This window comes from Nycticebus coucang, chromosome 3, assembly GCF_027406575.1.
Source record: "Nycticebus coucang isolate mNycCou1 chromosome 3, mNycCou1.pri, whole genome shotgun sequence".
Classification (NCBI taxonomy): Eukaryota; Metazoa; Chordata; class Mammalia; order Primates; family Lorisidae; genus Nycticebus; species Nycticebus coucang.
The window spans coordinates 65,484,932-65,501,809 of NC_069782.1; the positions used below are offsets into that span (position 1 = coordinate 65,484,932).

The 16,878-nt window shown below is 46.6% G+C and overlaps 1 pseudogene; it reads left to right on the forward strand.

Annotated features, from left to right (window-relative positions):
- The first annotated feature begins 5,659 nt into the window (after positions 1-5,659).
- Positions 5,660-6,975, forward strand: LOC128582532 (40S ribosomal protein S13-like; annotated as a pseudogene).
- Positions 6,976-16,878: the final 9,903 nt, after the last annotated feature.

Below are 16,878 nucleotides of genomic sequence, written 5' to 3' on the forward strand. Positions count from 1 at the left end.
AGGACAACACAGAAAGACCCCTTTTCTAACTACTGTCGTTCATACCTGTAGTCTTACCTCTTGGGAGGCTGAGGTGGGAGGATCACTTGAAGCCAGAAGTTCGAGACCAACCTAAGCAATATAAGGAGACCCTGTCTCGTTAAAAAAAAAAAGAAAGAAAGAAAGAAAGACTGGTGGAGGTGGCTCACGTCTATAATCCTAGCACTCTGGGAGGCTGAGGCGGTGTAAGGACCAAGTTAACTCCATTTTGTTAAAACTAACTTCATCTTGTCCCTCAGCCTTCATTTTGCAGCTGCATACCAAAGGCGTTAGGCAACCTGCTCCCTCCCCTGCCCCTGTCCTTGCCCCATGATCCGGGCCCTTGCACAATGTCTGCTCCCAGCGATAACAACACTCTCCCAGACAGCCAAGGACAAGTGCTCAGTCCCCTAGATCCCCTATCAGCTTGCCTCAGCAGCTCACCTCACCTCCTCCCTTTTTTTACTTTCTGTACCCTTAAAAACCTCCCTCCTTTTCCATATCGGGGACTTCTCTGCTCTCCTGCTGCGCCAGGACCAGGAAGCCCAGGCTGGAGTTTGTAAATAAACAACCTCTTGCTTTTTTACTGGACTTGGTCTCCGGGTGATTTATGTGGGGGATCCCGTGACTTGGGCACAACAGTGGGTGGATCCCTTGAGCTCAGGAGTCCAAAACCAGCCTTAGCAAGAGTGAGACCTTATCTCTAAAAATAGGTGGGAGTCATGGTAGGTGCCTGTAGTCCCAGCTACTCAAAAGGCTGAGGCAAGAGGATCTCCTGAGCCCAAGAGTTTGAGATTGCTGTGAGCTCTGATGCTATGGCACTCTGGCACTCTACCAAGGCCAACAAAGCAAGACTCTTTGTCTCCCCCCCAGAAAAAGAAGAATAAGAAGAAGAAGAAGAAAAGAAAAAGGAAAGAAAGAAAACAAACAACATAAAAGAAACCATGTAGGCTCGGCTCCTGTGGCTCAAGCGGCCAAAGCGCCAGCCACATACACCTGAGCTGGTGGATTCGAATCCATCCCAGCCGCCAAACAACGACAGCTGCAACAAAAACATAGCCGGGCATTGTGGTGGGTGCCTGTAGTCCCAGCTACTTGGGAGGCGGAGGCAGGAGAATCGCTTGAGCCCAGGAGTTGGAGGTTGCTGTGAGCTGTGATGCCACAGCACTCTACCTAGGGCGACAGCTTGAGGCTCTGTCTCAAAAAAAAAAAAAAAAGAAAGAAACTATGTATCACTTAAAGATCCCAAGGAGAAATGGGTAGCATGCCTCCAAAGCCAAGAGATACTGGGGAGCTGTCCAGGACATGAGCAGTGAACCAGCTGGTGGAGAACAATAGAGGGAGGGAGAAGTCCTTTTTTTTTTTTTGACAGAGTCTCACTCTTTGGCCATGGGTAGAGTGCTCTGGCATCATAGCTCACAGCAACCTCAAAGTCTTGGGCTCAAGCGATCCTCTTGTCTCAGCCTCCTGATTAGGTGGGACTATAGGCGCCTGCCACAATGCCCAGCTAGTTTTTCTGTTTTTAGTAGAGAGGGGTCCCGCTGTTGTTCAGGCTTGTCTCCAACTCCTGCCTGGATCCACCTGACTTGCCCTCCCAGAGTGTTAGGATTGATTATAGGCATGAGTCATTTCACCTGGTTCTAAAAAGAAAGAAAATTATTTTTAAATAGGGAAATTTGCATTATTTATTTATTTATTTATTTATTAGACAGAGTCTCACTATGTCATTCTTGGTAGAGGTCCATGGTGTCACAGCTCACAGCAACCTTCAGCTCTTGGGCTTTGGCAATTCTCTGCCTCAGCCTCCCAAGTAGCTAGGACTACAGGCGCCTGCCACAATGCCTGGCTATTTTTTGGTTGCAGTTGTCATTGTTGTTTAGCAGGCCCGGGCCAGGCTCGAACCCGCCAGCATCAGTGTATGTGGCTGGCGCCCTACCCAGTGAGCTATAGCTGCTGCCTTATTTATTTTTTTGAGACAGAGTTTCACTCAGTGGCCCTCGGTAGAGTGCCAGGGCATCACAGCTCACAGCAACCTCTAAATCTTGGGCTTAAGCAATCCTCTTGCCTCAGCCTCCCAAATAGCTGGGACTACAGGTGCCCGCCACAACGCCCAGCTATTTTGTGGTTGTCGTCATTGCTGTTTGGAAGGCTCTGGCTGGATTCGAACCTGCCAGCTCCAGTATATGTTACCCGCCAGCTCTGGTATATGTGGCTGGCTCCCTAGCCAATGAGCTATAAATGCTGAGCCTATTTCTTTAATTTTAATATTAAACTTCTTCCAAATGACTTTTTCGAAGTCAGTAGCCCACTTTTTCATTTTTTTTTCCTGCTCTTAAGTTTCCTGGAAATTCTGGATATAAGTCTCCTGTCGGATACATGTACTCTGAGGGTGCTAAAAAAATGCATACGCATTTCAAGCAGGCAAAAAACTATTAAAAGGCCAGGCTCAGTGGCTCACACCTATAATCTTAGCACTCTGTTAGGCGGGTGTATCGTTTGAGCTCAGGATTCAAGACCAGCCTGAGCAAGATCCAGACCCTGTCTTTACGAAAAATAGAAAAATTAGCTGGGCATCATGGTGGGCACCTGTAGTCCCAGCTACTCAGGTAGCTGAGGCAACAGGGTCTCTTGAGCCCATGAGTTTAAGGTTGCTGTGAGCTAGGATGACACCATGGCACCTTACCCAGGATGACAGAGTAAGACATGGTCTCAAAAAAACTCCACAAAGCTGGGCACAATGGCTCACTCCTGTAATCCTGGCACTCTGGGAGGGCAAGGTGGGTGAATTGCCTGAGCAAAAGTGAGACCCTGCATCTAAAAATAGCTGGGCATTGTGGCAGCCATCTGTAAGTCACAGCTTCTGGGGAAGCTGAGGCAAAAGAATTGCTTAAGCCAGAGTTAGAGGTTGCTGTGAGCTATGATGCCACAGCACTCTACTGAGGATGACAAAGTAACTCTGTCTCAAAAGAAAAACTGTATTAAAATTGCAATCTTTAATATATACCAATGACAAAAGATGAAGTCACTGTTTGACTTCTGCAATTACAAGAGGTGCTCAAAGTGGTTACCATCAGCATCCAGACACTTCTGATTACAGGGAATAAAAGTAATACATACACTGATAACATCTTTCCAAATGTGTATACATTGTTTTGGCATCCTCCCCCCTCCCCTTGTAGTTTGAAAATGTCTTCCCTCATTCTGCAAATTGTTTGTCTTGTCGATTGTTTCTTTTGCTGTCCAGAAGCACTGCAGTTTAATTCATTCCCATTTGTCTATTTTGTTGTTGTTAGATGTTTTTGACTTCTTGGTGGTGAATTCTTTGCCTAGATCAATGTCCAGAAGAGTTTTTTCATGTTTTCTTCTGATTTTTTTTTTTTTAGAGACAAAATCTCACTTTGTCACCCTCGGTAGAGCTCCATGGCATCACAGCTCACAGCAACCTCCAGCTCTTGGGCTTAGGTGATTCTCTTGCTTCAGCCTCCAGAGTAGCTGGGACTATAGGCGCCCGCCACAACGCCCGGCTATTTTTTGTTGCAGTTTGGCCGGGGCTGGGTTTGAACCTGCCACTGTTGGTATATTGGGCTGGCGCCCTACTCACTGAGCCACAGGCACCATCCTTTAGAGTCTTTTAGATAAAACGTTATATCAAGTCCCCAACCTGCTCCAGCTGGAACTCAGAGCATGGTGGGGAGGGGACCTAGGCAGGTGGGAGGGGAGCCACCCTCTGGAAACCTTGAGGGCAAACTGATCACACCTCTAGGGGTACCTGTGCCAACCACTCCTGTCTTCTCTAGACTTCTTTCTCTCTTTCTTACCTTTACTCTCCTTGCCCTTCCGTGGGCTCTGACCATCACCCTCTCCTCACTCCATGATGAGTGATTCTCTACATCCCTTTTCCCTGGGGAGATGCAATTGAGGCAGTGATTGGGGCCCTATCACTGTGCTGAGCACAGTACCCATCCAGTCCTTATGGTGGGGAAGAAGCACTACATGGTCCCTCCTTGACACCCCTCCCTCCCTCGCTTGGGGCCTACCTCAGCTGGTGTCTGAAGGCCATTCGTCAGGAGACCGAGCTAGGGGCTGGGCTGTAGAACAAGGGGGGATGGAGAGGATACAGGACTGGGCTTTGGGTGCCTCTGAGATGCTCCCAAACACCAGAGGGTGCTGAGTGACTCGTAGGCAACCTTCGTGGTAGGCATGATGCCCTTGCCTAGTGACTCCAGCTGCTCTCTGACCCGCCAGTCCAGCATCTGGGGCCTTAACCACCTCTGTCTCCACTGAGCCTGGCTGCAGGTCCTGCTCATGCTGGGGCTGGCCCAGGTGCTCCTGGGCATCCTGGTGGTCACCCTTAGCACTGTGGCCTCTTCCATCACCACCACCAAGAGCATCAAGAGGTTCTGCCTATCTTGGGCTGGTTGGCATCATGGCCTGGAAGCAGCCATTCACGCTAGAGATCACTGCCTTCTCCTTGCTTCCCTTCCCTTCCCTTGAGCCCACAAGTTTGGGCCCCCTCCCCTCCCCTCCCCTCTCTTCCCTTCCTTTTCTTTTTTTGAGACAGAGACTCACTTTGTGACCCTCAGTAGAGTGCTGAGGAGTCATAGCTCACAGCAACCTCCAATTTTTGGGCTCAAGCAATTCTCTTGCCTTAGGTTCCCAAGTGCTGGGACTACAGGTACCCACAAGCTATTTTCAGAGATGTGGTCTTGCTTTTGCTCAGGCTGGTCTGAACCTGTGAACTCAAGGCAATCCACCTGCCTTGGCCCCCCCAGAATACTAGGATTATAGGCATGAACCACCATGCCCAGCTCCATGGCTAGTTTTTCTATTTTCAGTAGAGACAGGATCTTATTCTTGCTCAGGCTGGTCTCAAACTTCTGAGCTTGCTTTGGTTCATCGCCTTGGTCTCTCTCAGAGGGCTAGGATTACAGGTGTGAGCCACCATACCCAGCCTTTTTTTTTTTTTTTTTTTTAAGAGATAATCAAGGTCTTCCTTTGTCACCCAGGTTAGTGTGCAGTGGCATGATCCTAACTCACTGTAATTTTTTTTTTTTTTGAGACAGAGTTTTACTCTGTATCGTTGGGCTAGAGTGCAGCAGTATCATCATAGCTCAAACTCCTGGGCTCAAGATCCTCCTGTCTACCTCCCAAGTAGCTGAGACTACAGATGTTAGACATCACACCCGACCTGTAAATTTTGTTTCTTTTGAGACAGAGTCTCACTCCATTGCCCTGGGTAGAGTGCCATGGCATTATCATAGCTCAGAGCTCGCAGCTCAGAGCAAACTCAAACTCTTGGGTTTGGGCAATTCTGTTGCCTCAGCCTCCTGAGTGGCTGGGGCTATAAGGCCTCCATCACAATGCCCGGCTATACACAGTCTTTTATATACAGTTCCCTCTCGGAATGAGTATCACTTCAAATCTCTTTTAATAGAAAAGTTTTCTTTAATGCCCTAAATAGAAATCTCTTTTCTAGCCTCAAAGCTCCCCAACCATCAAAAAATATTTTTTTTGTAGACAAAAGTTCTGTTTTGCCCCCACCGGCTCCTATGTTTAGGCCTAAAATAGTCTTCCTACCTCATCGTCCTGAGCAGGTGGTACTACAGCTGGCACAACCACACCTGGCTAAGTTTTTATACAACTGACAGTACCTAAATATTGCTTGTGTATTGAGTTCTTTCACAATGGCTTCCTGCGCCCAGCTCAGTGGCTCAGTCTGGGGCCCCAGACAATGCCCAAAGTTCTCCACACTCCTGCTCAAGCTCTCCCCAAGGAAGTTCAACTGAGTGCCAAGTCCACGAACACGGAAACAGTTCACAGGACCCAGGGAGCTGGAGTTCAGCAACCTGTCAGAGAAGAGGAGAAATCAAAGACACCTGTGACAAAAGGCCTGCTGACTTTCTATGGTGTTCTGTCCTGTTTTTTTCCTGGGAGGTTCCTAAAGCCAAGGTGAACATTAGGATCTGAAGACCCAGGTAAGTCCACATTGGCTAGGACTCCAGTTAGCCGTGAGTCATCCACCTCCACAAGAAGTAGAAGATGCTACATCAGGCTCTCTTTTTGCTGCTTTACTGCCGCCATCATGGGTCACATGCATTATCCCAGAAAGGGCATGTCACCGTCAGCTTTGCCCTGTGGTCACAGTGTTCCCACTCAACTGAAGTTAACGTCTAATCACGTGAAGGAGCAAATATACAAACTGGCCAAGAAGGGCCCGACTCCCTCACAGGTAGATGTGATCCTAAGAGACTCACAAGGCCTTGCTCAAGTACATTTTGTGATAGGCAATAAAATCTTGAGAATCCTTAAGTCTAAAGGACTTTATCTTGATCTTCCTGAAGATCTCTACCATTTAATTAAGAAAGTGGTATCACTGTTCAAAAGCATCTTGAGAGGAAAAGAAAGGATAAGTATGCTAAATTCCATCTGATTGTGATAGAGAGCTGAATCCATCGATTGGCTCGATATTACAAGACTTCCTCCCAATTGGAAATATGAGTCAACCACAGACTGTGCCCTGGTTGCATAAATTTGTCTATGAACTCAAGCAATAAAATCATTCTTTAACAACAACAACAACAGCAACAACAACAACAAAGATGCTACATTTAAGTACTTAATAGCCACCCTGTCCCATGAACCCTGAGATACCTCCTGCCCTGGGACTCAGAGCCCTGCTGATCAAACAATTCATGCAGCAACTGGAGTCTGGGTCATTCTCAAGAAAGAGCTCAGCCTCAGCAATCCACCAGATGTAAAGGCCTGTGGGAATGTGGGGAGGTGGGTGAGAGAATGAAGGGAGGGCCCCACTGTGAACCAGCATCTTTGTAAAAAGACGGAGCATTTGTAAGATGCCTGAAGACTAGACAGTAGGGCCCCAAGCTATTTCCAAACCGCTGTGATTGACTGTATTGTGTGCAGGGAAGAGCTGGGTGGGGAACAATTTGGCACATTCCTGTGCTTAGGAATTAGCCGGGTAGTTTGGTTGAAAGTGATAGAAGCGTAACAGACTTAAACCGTGTCCTAATCCATCAGTGCTGTTGTCGCAAATTACCACAGACAAGGCAATTTACAAAAAACAGAAATGTATTGCTTAAAGTCCTGAGGTTGGGGAGTCCAAGATGAAGACATCAAGGTATCGGTGTCTGGTGAGGGCCGCTTTCTGCTTTCAAGACAGTGCCTTATTGCTGTGGCCTCACGTGGAGGAAGGCCAGAAGGTGCCTAAACTAGTTCCTTCCAGCCCTTCACAAGGCACTAATCCATTCAGAAGGGTTGTGCCCTCATCTCTGAATTACCTCCTAAAAGGCCTTGTTTCTTAATACCACCATAATGGGGATTAAGTTTCAATATAAATTTTGGAAGATACATTTAAAACATAGCAAGCCAAAACACACACACACACACGCACATAGTTTTTTCTTTTTTTCTCAAATACTTTAAAGACTTATAGAGTTTAGGGATACGGCTTGCTTCCTTTAAGCAGAGCTGGATCTGCAGGTCCAGGTAAGCTTTGTATCGTTGAGACTCCACGTCCCCATTCTGCTATCGCTCCATTAGCACTGTGTTAAGCCTGGCTTTCATCCTATCAGCTCAGCAGGCTGGGTACAAAGGGACTGCAGGGTTATTCCTGAAGTTGTTGGACTGGTTCTCATTGGCTTGGTTTGGGCCATGTGACCATCCCTGAACCAATTACCATGTGGACAGCAGGGTGTGGTGCTCTGATTGGCTGGGTCTGGGTTCCTGTCTATCTCTGCGGCCAAGGGCGGAGGTCGGGTCTGAATACCCAAGAAGGCCTGAAAGAGGAGGAAGGTTGGCTTCCCAGGAGAACAGGATGCTGTTGACAGAAGATGGAAGTGTGGGTGCTGGTGAGGCAGAAATCGCAGAATGTCCATGGCAACTTACAAGGTCAAAAGCACTTATTAAAAGGCAGCCTTTAGCTGTGAGGTTACTTTCTAGTTGAAGGGAAGGGTGTGTGCCTGTGTGTTGCTTTTATAAATCTTCCTGCGAACCTTTTTTTTAAGAATCCTTAGCCCTGCTCTTCAGTTATAGGAGGACGTATTTCATTAGACTTCCAGAAAACGGGATTATTTTTTTGTGAACTCTACAAAGTGGAGAACTAAACACTGATTTTGCTTAAAACAAAAAGGCATTTGGAGAATTTTAGAATTCGGAGAATTTTAGAATTCAGAGAATTATGTTTCCCAAGTGATTTTCTGGGGACAAAATGAACAAAAGACGCTTATCCACTTATAGCTATTATACCCACAAATACCATTCATTAAAAATCTCTCAGATGAGAGGCTATGGGAAGGAAGGTCCTGATGCTCTTGGACACTCAGCCTTTCCCGATGCTTTTAATAAGGGGAGGCTTGTTCTAGCCAGTTGTTCTGGCCATGGTCCAGTGAAGCTTGCTACATTCTATCTCCCTAATTCCTCTTTAATTTCCTGTGGAATTCTTCTTTTTTTCCTTTCCTTTTATCTTTTAAAAAATTTTTAAAATTCCTTTTCAGTATGAAGCTGCTTCCTGACTATTTATAAGAGCTGTGTGCCACCTAGAGGTGACTGGTTTTTCAGACAGAGATGGGAGCATTTTATCTTTTGTGCCCCTCCTTGACTTGAACATGGTGTGAAATGTGACCAAAAGATCCAGGGTTTGGCTCAGGTGCCACCACAACTAGTGGATGTTGATAGCCTTTAGGATACTTGGCACATAATAACCACCACAAAAAAACAAAGACTTAAAACAACACCACACAAGCTCTCACACTGGTTTAAATGTTTGAGGAATTTATTGGCACATGTAACTCAAATGTCTAGAAATTGTAAGGCTTCAGGAACAATTTGATCAGGCTTGAACATCACTTCGTTCCATGAAGGCAGGGATTTTCATCTGCTTTATTTGCTGATGTAATCTAGCACCCAGACCAGTATCTAGAACAATAAATATTTCTTTAAATGAAAAAAAAATATATTGCTAGTGTATTTCCCTGAGTTACATCTAATACAATTTTTTCTATAATTGTTTGTTTTGATCCTTCTCTAATTAGTAATCCCCATGACCTAAATGATTTTTTTTCGAGACAGACTCTCACTTTGTTGCCCTGGGTAGAATGCAGTGGCATTATCAATAGCTCACAGCAACCTCAAACTCTTGGACTCAAGTGATCCTCTTGCCTCAACCATCCAAGTACCTGGGACTATAGGCATGTGCCACCATTCCTGGCTAATATTTCTATTTTTTGTAGAGACAGGGTTTCGATCTTGTTCAGCCTGGTCATGAAGGAAAGTACTACCAAATCCAAAGGGGGAGGGGGACCAGATATGTAGCAGCACCCCTCGCCCCCACCATAAGAATGTGACCTTTTGTAACTGTCCTAGGAAATAGCCCTGAGCTGAAGCAGATAACCGGTAACTGGTTCTGAAAGAAAAAAACTAAGCAAATGTTTGACTGCTGATCTTGTCTTAAGATAGATGAGTAATGAACCAGAGTTCTTCTTATCTGGAAAAGCCCCTATATCTGCTACCCCTCCCTAAAGCCCCTGCTATGTCTGCTGCCCCTCCCTACTTTATGGTTTTTGCCTTTATAAGCTTGTAAAAACTGCTGTTCAGGGCTTGACTTCTCGGCTCCTAAAAGAGTTGTGAGTCAAGTCCCAGCATGCTGGAATAAAATCCTCTTGCGTTTTGCATCAAGCGCCGTCTCTTGCGGTTGATTGGGGGGTCGTCAGAGCTCAGGGCAGAGTGGGGGGTCCTGCCCCAAGTCTTTCAGTCACAAATCCATCCTCTTTTAAACAACCATTAGTAATGGAAGGACTCACTCATTATCACAGGGAGAGCACCAAGCCGTTCATGAGAGATCTGCTCCTGTGACCCAAACACCTCCCAGGCAGACCCCCCTCCGACACTGGGGATCAAATTTTACTACATTTGGGTTGTGCCTATGGCATAGTGAGTAGGGTGCTAGCCCCATATACCGAGGGTGGTGGGTTCAAACCCTGCCCTGGCCGAACTGCAACAATAAAATAGCCGGGGCGTTGTGGTGGGCGCCTGTAGTCCCAGCTACTCGGGAGGCTGAGGCAAGAGAATCGCTTAAGCCCAGAAGGTAGAGGTTGCTGTGAGCTGTGTGACACCACGGCACTCTACCAAGGGCAATAAAAGGAGACTCTGTCTCAAAAAAAAAAAAAAATCAAAAAATTTTACTACATTTGGAGGGTCCAAATATCCAAATTGTATCAATCCCCTTGAAGTCTTCTTTAATATGACACTAACATTATGGGCGAGTCTCCCAGATATGATTTCCCCACAGCATAGAACAGACTAGACAAAGAGGAAGGCACAACACAGCTGGCACCCAATCCTCCTGAAAACGCGTGCTATGAGCTCTGCAGTGTTCCTCACTCAAAAAGGGAAAGCTTTTCTGTCGGGCCACCTCCAATGGTAGCCCTGGTGTGGAAAAGCAAGAGATGGACACAGGAGGAGCCTGCAAGCAAGGGAATCTACAGCTCTCAAACAAGACTTGAACCTACAACCTTCTCTGTGTACACAACAGGTACACAGGTTTATCTCTGTGACTGCAGTCTTCAGCCTGGGATGGCACTCCCCACAAGTGGCAGAAAAATAGTTAGATCACAGTGGTCTAAACCAGTACCCATTCCCTCAAGACAAAGCAATATGGGTGAAATTAACTGAAATTCACTCAAGGGCTACAGAGCAAAGGCCAGAATAGAAGGGAGAGGCCACTGGGGGCTCAGAGACTCTGCTCAACCCTTGGGGCTATGCACACAGGGCTGGAAACAGACAGGCTCTCTCCCTTTCTTTCCCACTGTCAGATAGGAAACTTTCTTTTTCTTAAAATTGTTTTATTAAAAGGGCAGATACATAGAATAAAATTAACCTTTCAAATTATTTTTGTCATGGTTAATGTGTAATGACAGTATTCTTTGCAAAACAAAAGTCTCAAAATTTAACTTCCCTTGATGCAGAAGCTAAAGTGCTATATTGTTCATTATGCATTAACTGAAGAACAAGATAACTGCTAAGATCATGGATATTACAAGAAACATTAGATTACTAGAGAAGGGAATAATTTAAACAGAAACACTTCAAATTTCTTTAAGTAGGAAAAGTGTTTCAGATAATTCAATCATCTGCGATTTGTTTGAAAACATTCCCCCCTGAAGCTACTGATCTCCCTTTTGTAAGCCAAAAGCCAAAGCCTCAATAGGTATTTGATTTTGCTTGTTTCACAAATACACATGAATGGGTCATATGTGTTTCCTACTTGACCCAGAGGAGGAAGAATTCGAGAAAAGCACAACGCTGATATAACCTTCATTATATGTACAGGGGAAAGAGAGCAGGATGGATTTTCCAAACAAGACAGGGTTACAAACTCTCATGAGGTGATGGTTAGCAGTTAAGGTCCCAACCCAGGAATCCTTCCATGTTGAAGAAAGGAACAGGAGGAAATGCGACCTGAAGACTGTTAATGGCTGTGCAAATGAATAATCCAAAATCTAAGCTGTTGGAACCTTAAATTATTTTGAGCCTTAAAGCAATGAGATTATGGGGATTGCAGTCAGTGACCAGCAGCTGTAACTTGGAGGGCCCTAACTCGGTTCCCTGGTTAGATATTAGACTTCTTCCAACCTTTGCTGTGTTGTAAAATGTTGTGAATGACTAAAGCCAGCCAGGGAAAAACCCTTCCTTCTTCAGGGTTGATCTTCATTATAGATTAACTTTCCTGGGCTCAGACAAAGACTTGCATTGTTAAATACACTCTTTTAAATAGAAAAGGAAATAAAGCCAGCTTTTAAGAAAAGAAAATACTGTAGTCCCAGCTACTTGGGAGGCTGAGGCAAGAGAATTGCTTAAGCCCAAGAGTTTGAGGTTGCTGTGAGCTGTGATGCCACAGCACTTTACCGAGGGCAACATAGTGAGACTTTGTCTCAAAAAAAAAAAATAAATAAATAAAATAAAAAGAAGAATGCAGATGGTGACAAGATGTTCATACAAATGTATATAAGATCTTCTAGGAAGGGAACGGTAGGAAAAGGGTACAGGAGATACTGCCTGTCATTTTAAAATTAAGAAGAACTTGGAAGCCTGGAATTCCGGTAAGCCTGGAATCTGTGGAGAGCCCAGGGTTGTTTGTTGGACTTCAGTCAGAAGGACAAACAAAACCAATGATTTACACCAAGGATGAGAATGTTTGCTTCTACCCACAAGTCATCCAATGTATGTTAACCTTGAGGCATTCTGATTTTGGTTTGATTTATGATGGTTTTATGTATAGTGTCTGATAATTTCATCACATTTTTACTGAGCAAATCTCGGCTGTTTGTTACAATTCTAGAAGCAATGAAAGAAAAACATAATGAAGATCACTTGCCTCAGATTTTCAGATAATTAACGTTAGGTACAGAGTCTTTGCTACAAAGAGCTCCTTCACAACTTTTTGAATTGTATGCGTCTGCATTTGTGTGTGTGCCCGTGTGCGTGTTTGACTCTTCTTGTTTTCTAACTACATCTCCACGTACACTGAGTGGGATGAGGCTCTGGGAAATATTATAAGCTTCATTGCTGTTAATTTTTAATGTTCATGGCATAAGAAGAGATGGAATAAAAAAACAGAAATGGGATTTAGATTAAAAATAGAATTGGGGGGAAAAGTCATAGGAAAATCTTAGAACTGGTTTCTCCCATATCTCAAGTTCTTTAACAAATTCAAGTGAAGATCTGAGGAGTTTATTTAAACAATTTAATTTTAAAATGTATTTGCTTGAATTCAAAAGCTAATGAAGTAACCCTCGTGTTTTTAAATTATCTTGAAGTTTAGTTTGCTGTCTAATTTTTGTCTTATGTTGTTTTATGAATTTTGATTTAATAAAAATCTAGGTGATTTTTCTTAAAAAAAAAAAAAAGAAAAGAAAAGAAGCAGCAGGGTAAAGAACACAAACTACCCGGGTGGCTCGCCTGAACTCAGGACTTTGAGTCCAGCTTCACCCCCTCCCTACCGCCCTCCTTACTAAAAATAGAAAAACTAGCCGGGCGCTGTGACTACTTGGGAGGCTGAGGCAAGAGGATCACTTGAGCCCAAGAGTTTGAGGTCGTTGTCAGCTATGATGCCACTGCACTCTACCAAAGGCAGAGTGAGACTCTGTTTCAAAAAAAAAGTTGTTGTAACTTATACAGCGGCCTTGTATGGAAAATGTTGCCCACAACCAGACCCGCCACGGTCTGAACTTCGCCTCGCCTCCCCGCCTCCAAACCTTTCTTCGCTCTGCCCCGATTGCGTCTCTTTTTCTGTCCTCAGCCGCCGCCTCGGCCTGCGCGAGCTCCCACGGGCGCCCCCCCGCCCCTCCCATGCCTGGGCTCCGCAAAGAGCTCTGATCCCGGAAGCCCCGTCCCCGCTGGGAAGTAGAGCCGGGCCCGCTCCCAGGTCGCCATCCCTTTCCTGGGGACCTTACCCCTCATCAGGCTCTGCGGCCCTCCCCACTCCCCACGGGGCCGCTGTGTCCCGCCTGGGGTTCCTCACTCACCGCCACAATCTGGAAATCTTTTAATGAAGTTAAATTATCCTAAAATTTTCCTTATCCACTTTTTCCATAAACACAGGAGGAAAGCAGAGGCCTGCTAGTGTCTTCTTCTAACACTGAGATTGAGGGGCAGTGTTGGTGAGGTGAGAAGCAGTTGAACACCCGGCAGTGCGCAGCAGAGCCACAGGCCAGTGGCTCCAAGCTGAGGCCAGTCTGGAGGCTGCCGAGGGAGGGACATGGGGCTCCCTCCCGCTTCCCCGGCAGCCTGCCCTCCCTGCAAGGCTCCAGCTGCTCAGGACAGACACGCAGGAGGGTGGACTCTGAGAAGCCCCAGAGCACTGGACAGCAAGGGACACACATGCAGATGCAGTCCGGATTCTGTGTTTCTTAGGTTGTAACTCTGGCGCCTGGGGCCATTTTCTGGACAGTGCTTTAGCTGTGGCATGCACAGGGTCGCTGCAGTCAGACTGTAATTTCTGCCTATGAAGAAAATGTCAGGTCAGGTTCAAGAGAGAATAGTCTGGAACTGAATCTTGGAGAAAGCTTTTATGAATTGGACATATTCCACACAATATGAATTGGACATAAACTCACGCAATATGAGAGTTTCCTGGTGGTGAAAATGAAGGACTTGAAGGCGGGAGAGTTTCCATACTGTGAGGAACGGATAGGAGACCATGTGAGGTAGCCTTGGCTAGGCCTCAACCTACATTCCCAGTCCCAGGACCCTATCAGGTCTCGAGGAAGAAGAAACAGGGACAGCCCCTTGAGTGAGGACGATGCTAGGGCTCCTTCTAGCACTCTAGAAGCTCCTTCAGCTCAGCTAGGGCTGAAACCCAAATAGACATTGACCAGGCTGAGAGGCAGCTCCGCCTGAGAAGCTGTGGGTAGAACTTATCAGCCTGGCCCCGCAGGCCACAGTTCCCTATCACTCAGGTTCCAGGGGGCGAAGTCTGAAGTCCCATTCAATCAGGGGCTCTGGGGCGGGTTTACGCTCAGCTTGTTCAAACGCGCCGCGGGAAGGAGGAGGTGACCTTTAACCTCGCTCCACTCTCGCCTCCGCCGCGCTCCGGGGCCCGGTATTTGCTTCTCCAAGAGGCTTCAGGTGGGTCTGCCACAGCTTCTGTCCCGCTGGGATTTGCACTAGTCATAAGAGCCTAGAAAGGACTCCCGAGACAACCCAGGAGCCGGGAAATGGTGAGTGTGTGGGTCTGGGGAGGTTCCCAGACCGAGAGCCGGGACTGGCTGGAACCGCTGTGGCGGCATCCGGGTCTCCCCGCGGCCCTAGCTCCCCAGGGAGGGGCTGGGGCGGCAGCCGGGCTCCAGGCGTCCTGTCTCGTCCGTTTGCTGCGACTTCGGCTCCGGCCCCACAGCCCTTTCTGGGCAGCTCCGCGGCCCCAGCCCCGCATGTGCCCACATTGTGCGGTGACGGTGGGGGGAGTCAGCGCGGAGGGTCCCCACGCGGTGTGTGGGCCGTGCGTGGGTGGGGCTGCGTCTGTGGAGTCCCCAGTCACTTCCTTCTGTTAAATAGTAAACTGAGGCACCGCTATAAATTAAAGAGCGATTCGCGAATGAGAAACACCCAGTTATAGTTTGTGGTTGGTTAATGGAAAAACAACTTATGAAATAATTTTTAAAAATTCATCTCATCCCAGTACGAATGAAACAAACTTAGTAGCCTTGAGCAAGTGATCAAGGCTATAGTTGTTTTATACATTTCAGAAAGACAGGAATTGTAGGAAAAGTCTTTAATCAAAACTAGGAAGTATACGTTGGTTTGGCCAGAAAAGGCGGGACATTTCTCATTTCTAAGGGTGGGCGGCGGGGAGGGGGCTTAGAAATCATGGATCTAAAAATTTGTTGTCACCGGGAAGGAATGCTTAAATTAAGATAAAGGGGACTGCTATCTGCCATGTGATACCCTGACAGTAAAAAGACCTGTTTAACTAGGTTTTATGGCTTGTGAGCCTGATTTAACCATTGCCTTGCGTGGCCTTGGGTCTTGTTTTTAACTGGTGTCTTACTGCCACACAAAGTCTTTGTTAGTGTTCTCTATTTTTTTTGAGACAGAGCCTCAAGCTGTCACCCTACGTAGAGTGCTGTGCCATCACAGCTCACAGCAACCTCCAACTCCAGGGCTCAAGCGATTTTCCTGCTTCCGCCTCCCAAGTAGCTGGGACACCAGCGCCCGCCACAATGCCCGCCTATGTTTTGGTTGCAGCCGTCATTGTTGTTTGGCTGCCCGGGCTGGATTCAACCCGCTAGCTCAGGTGCTCAGGTGTTTGTGGCTGGTGCCTTAGCCACTTGAGCCACAGGCGCTGAGCCTGTGTTCTCTATTTTAAATATTAATGTTGATCAAGTGTGCCTAACATCCAGGAAGAAAGGGGTATAAAAAGGCGTGTCTAGGGCAGCACCTGTGGCTCAAAGAAGTAGGGCGCCGGCCCCATATGCTGGAGGTGGCGGGTTCAAACCCAGCACCAGCCAAAAACTGCAAAAAAAAAAAAAAAAAGGCGTGTCTAGGGTGGCGCCTGTGTCTCAAAGGAGTAGGGTGCTGGCTCCATATGCTGGAGGTGGTGGGTTCAAACCCAGCCCCGGCCAGAAAACTGCCAAAAAAAAAAAAAAAGCATGTCTAACCTCCTTTCTCGTCAAGGATCCAAATTCAATTTTAAGGTATTTCTGGGGTCCCTTTCGCTCCCCTCCTTGAAGGGCTTAGGATTTTACTTTTAGCTTACAGGTTGAAGGAAAGGCTTTGATAACATTCAGGAGAAGCCAACCCAGGTTAAATACTCAATTGGCAACAGTCGCTTTATTTGAACTCGTGAGCCTGAAATAAGCAAAAGGATCAGAAAAGCGTTTATTCATGTGAAAAGCTGGGACTAGCTATTCCAGAAAACAGACTCCAAAGAAATGAGCTCAGTGGTCTGAATTTAACAGTTAAGTTCTTGCTGTGTCAACAAAAATGCCCAAAGAATTGTTTTTTTTTTTTTGTAGAGACAGAGTCTCACTTTATGGCCCTCGGTAGAGTGCCGTGGCCTCACCCAGATCACAGCAACCTCCAACTCCTGGGCTTAAGCGATTCTCTTGCCTCAGCCTCCCGAGTAGCTGGGACTACAGGCGCCCGCCACAACGCCCGGCTATTTTTTGGTTGCAGTTTGGCCGGGGCCGGGTTTGAACCCGCCACCCTCGGTATATGGGGCCGGCGCCCTACCGACTGAGCCACAGATGCCGCCCATGCCCAAAGAATTGTTAACAGGTTTACAACATTTTGTATACAAGGCTGGTTTATGAAGTACAAGAAGAGTTTAATTAGTTACAGATTGCATTT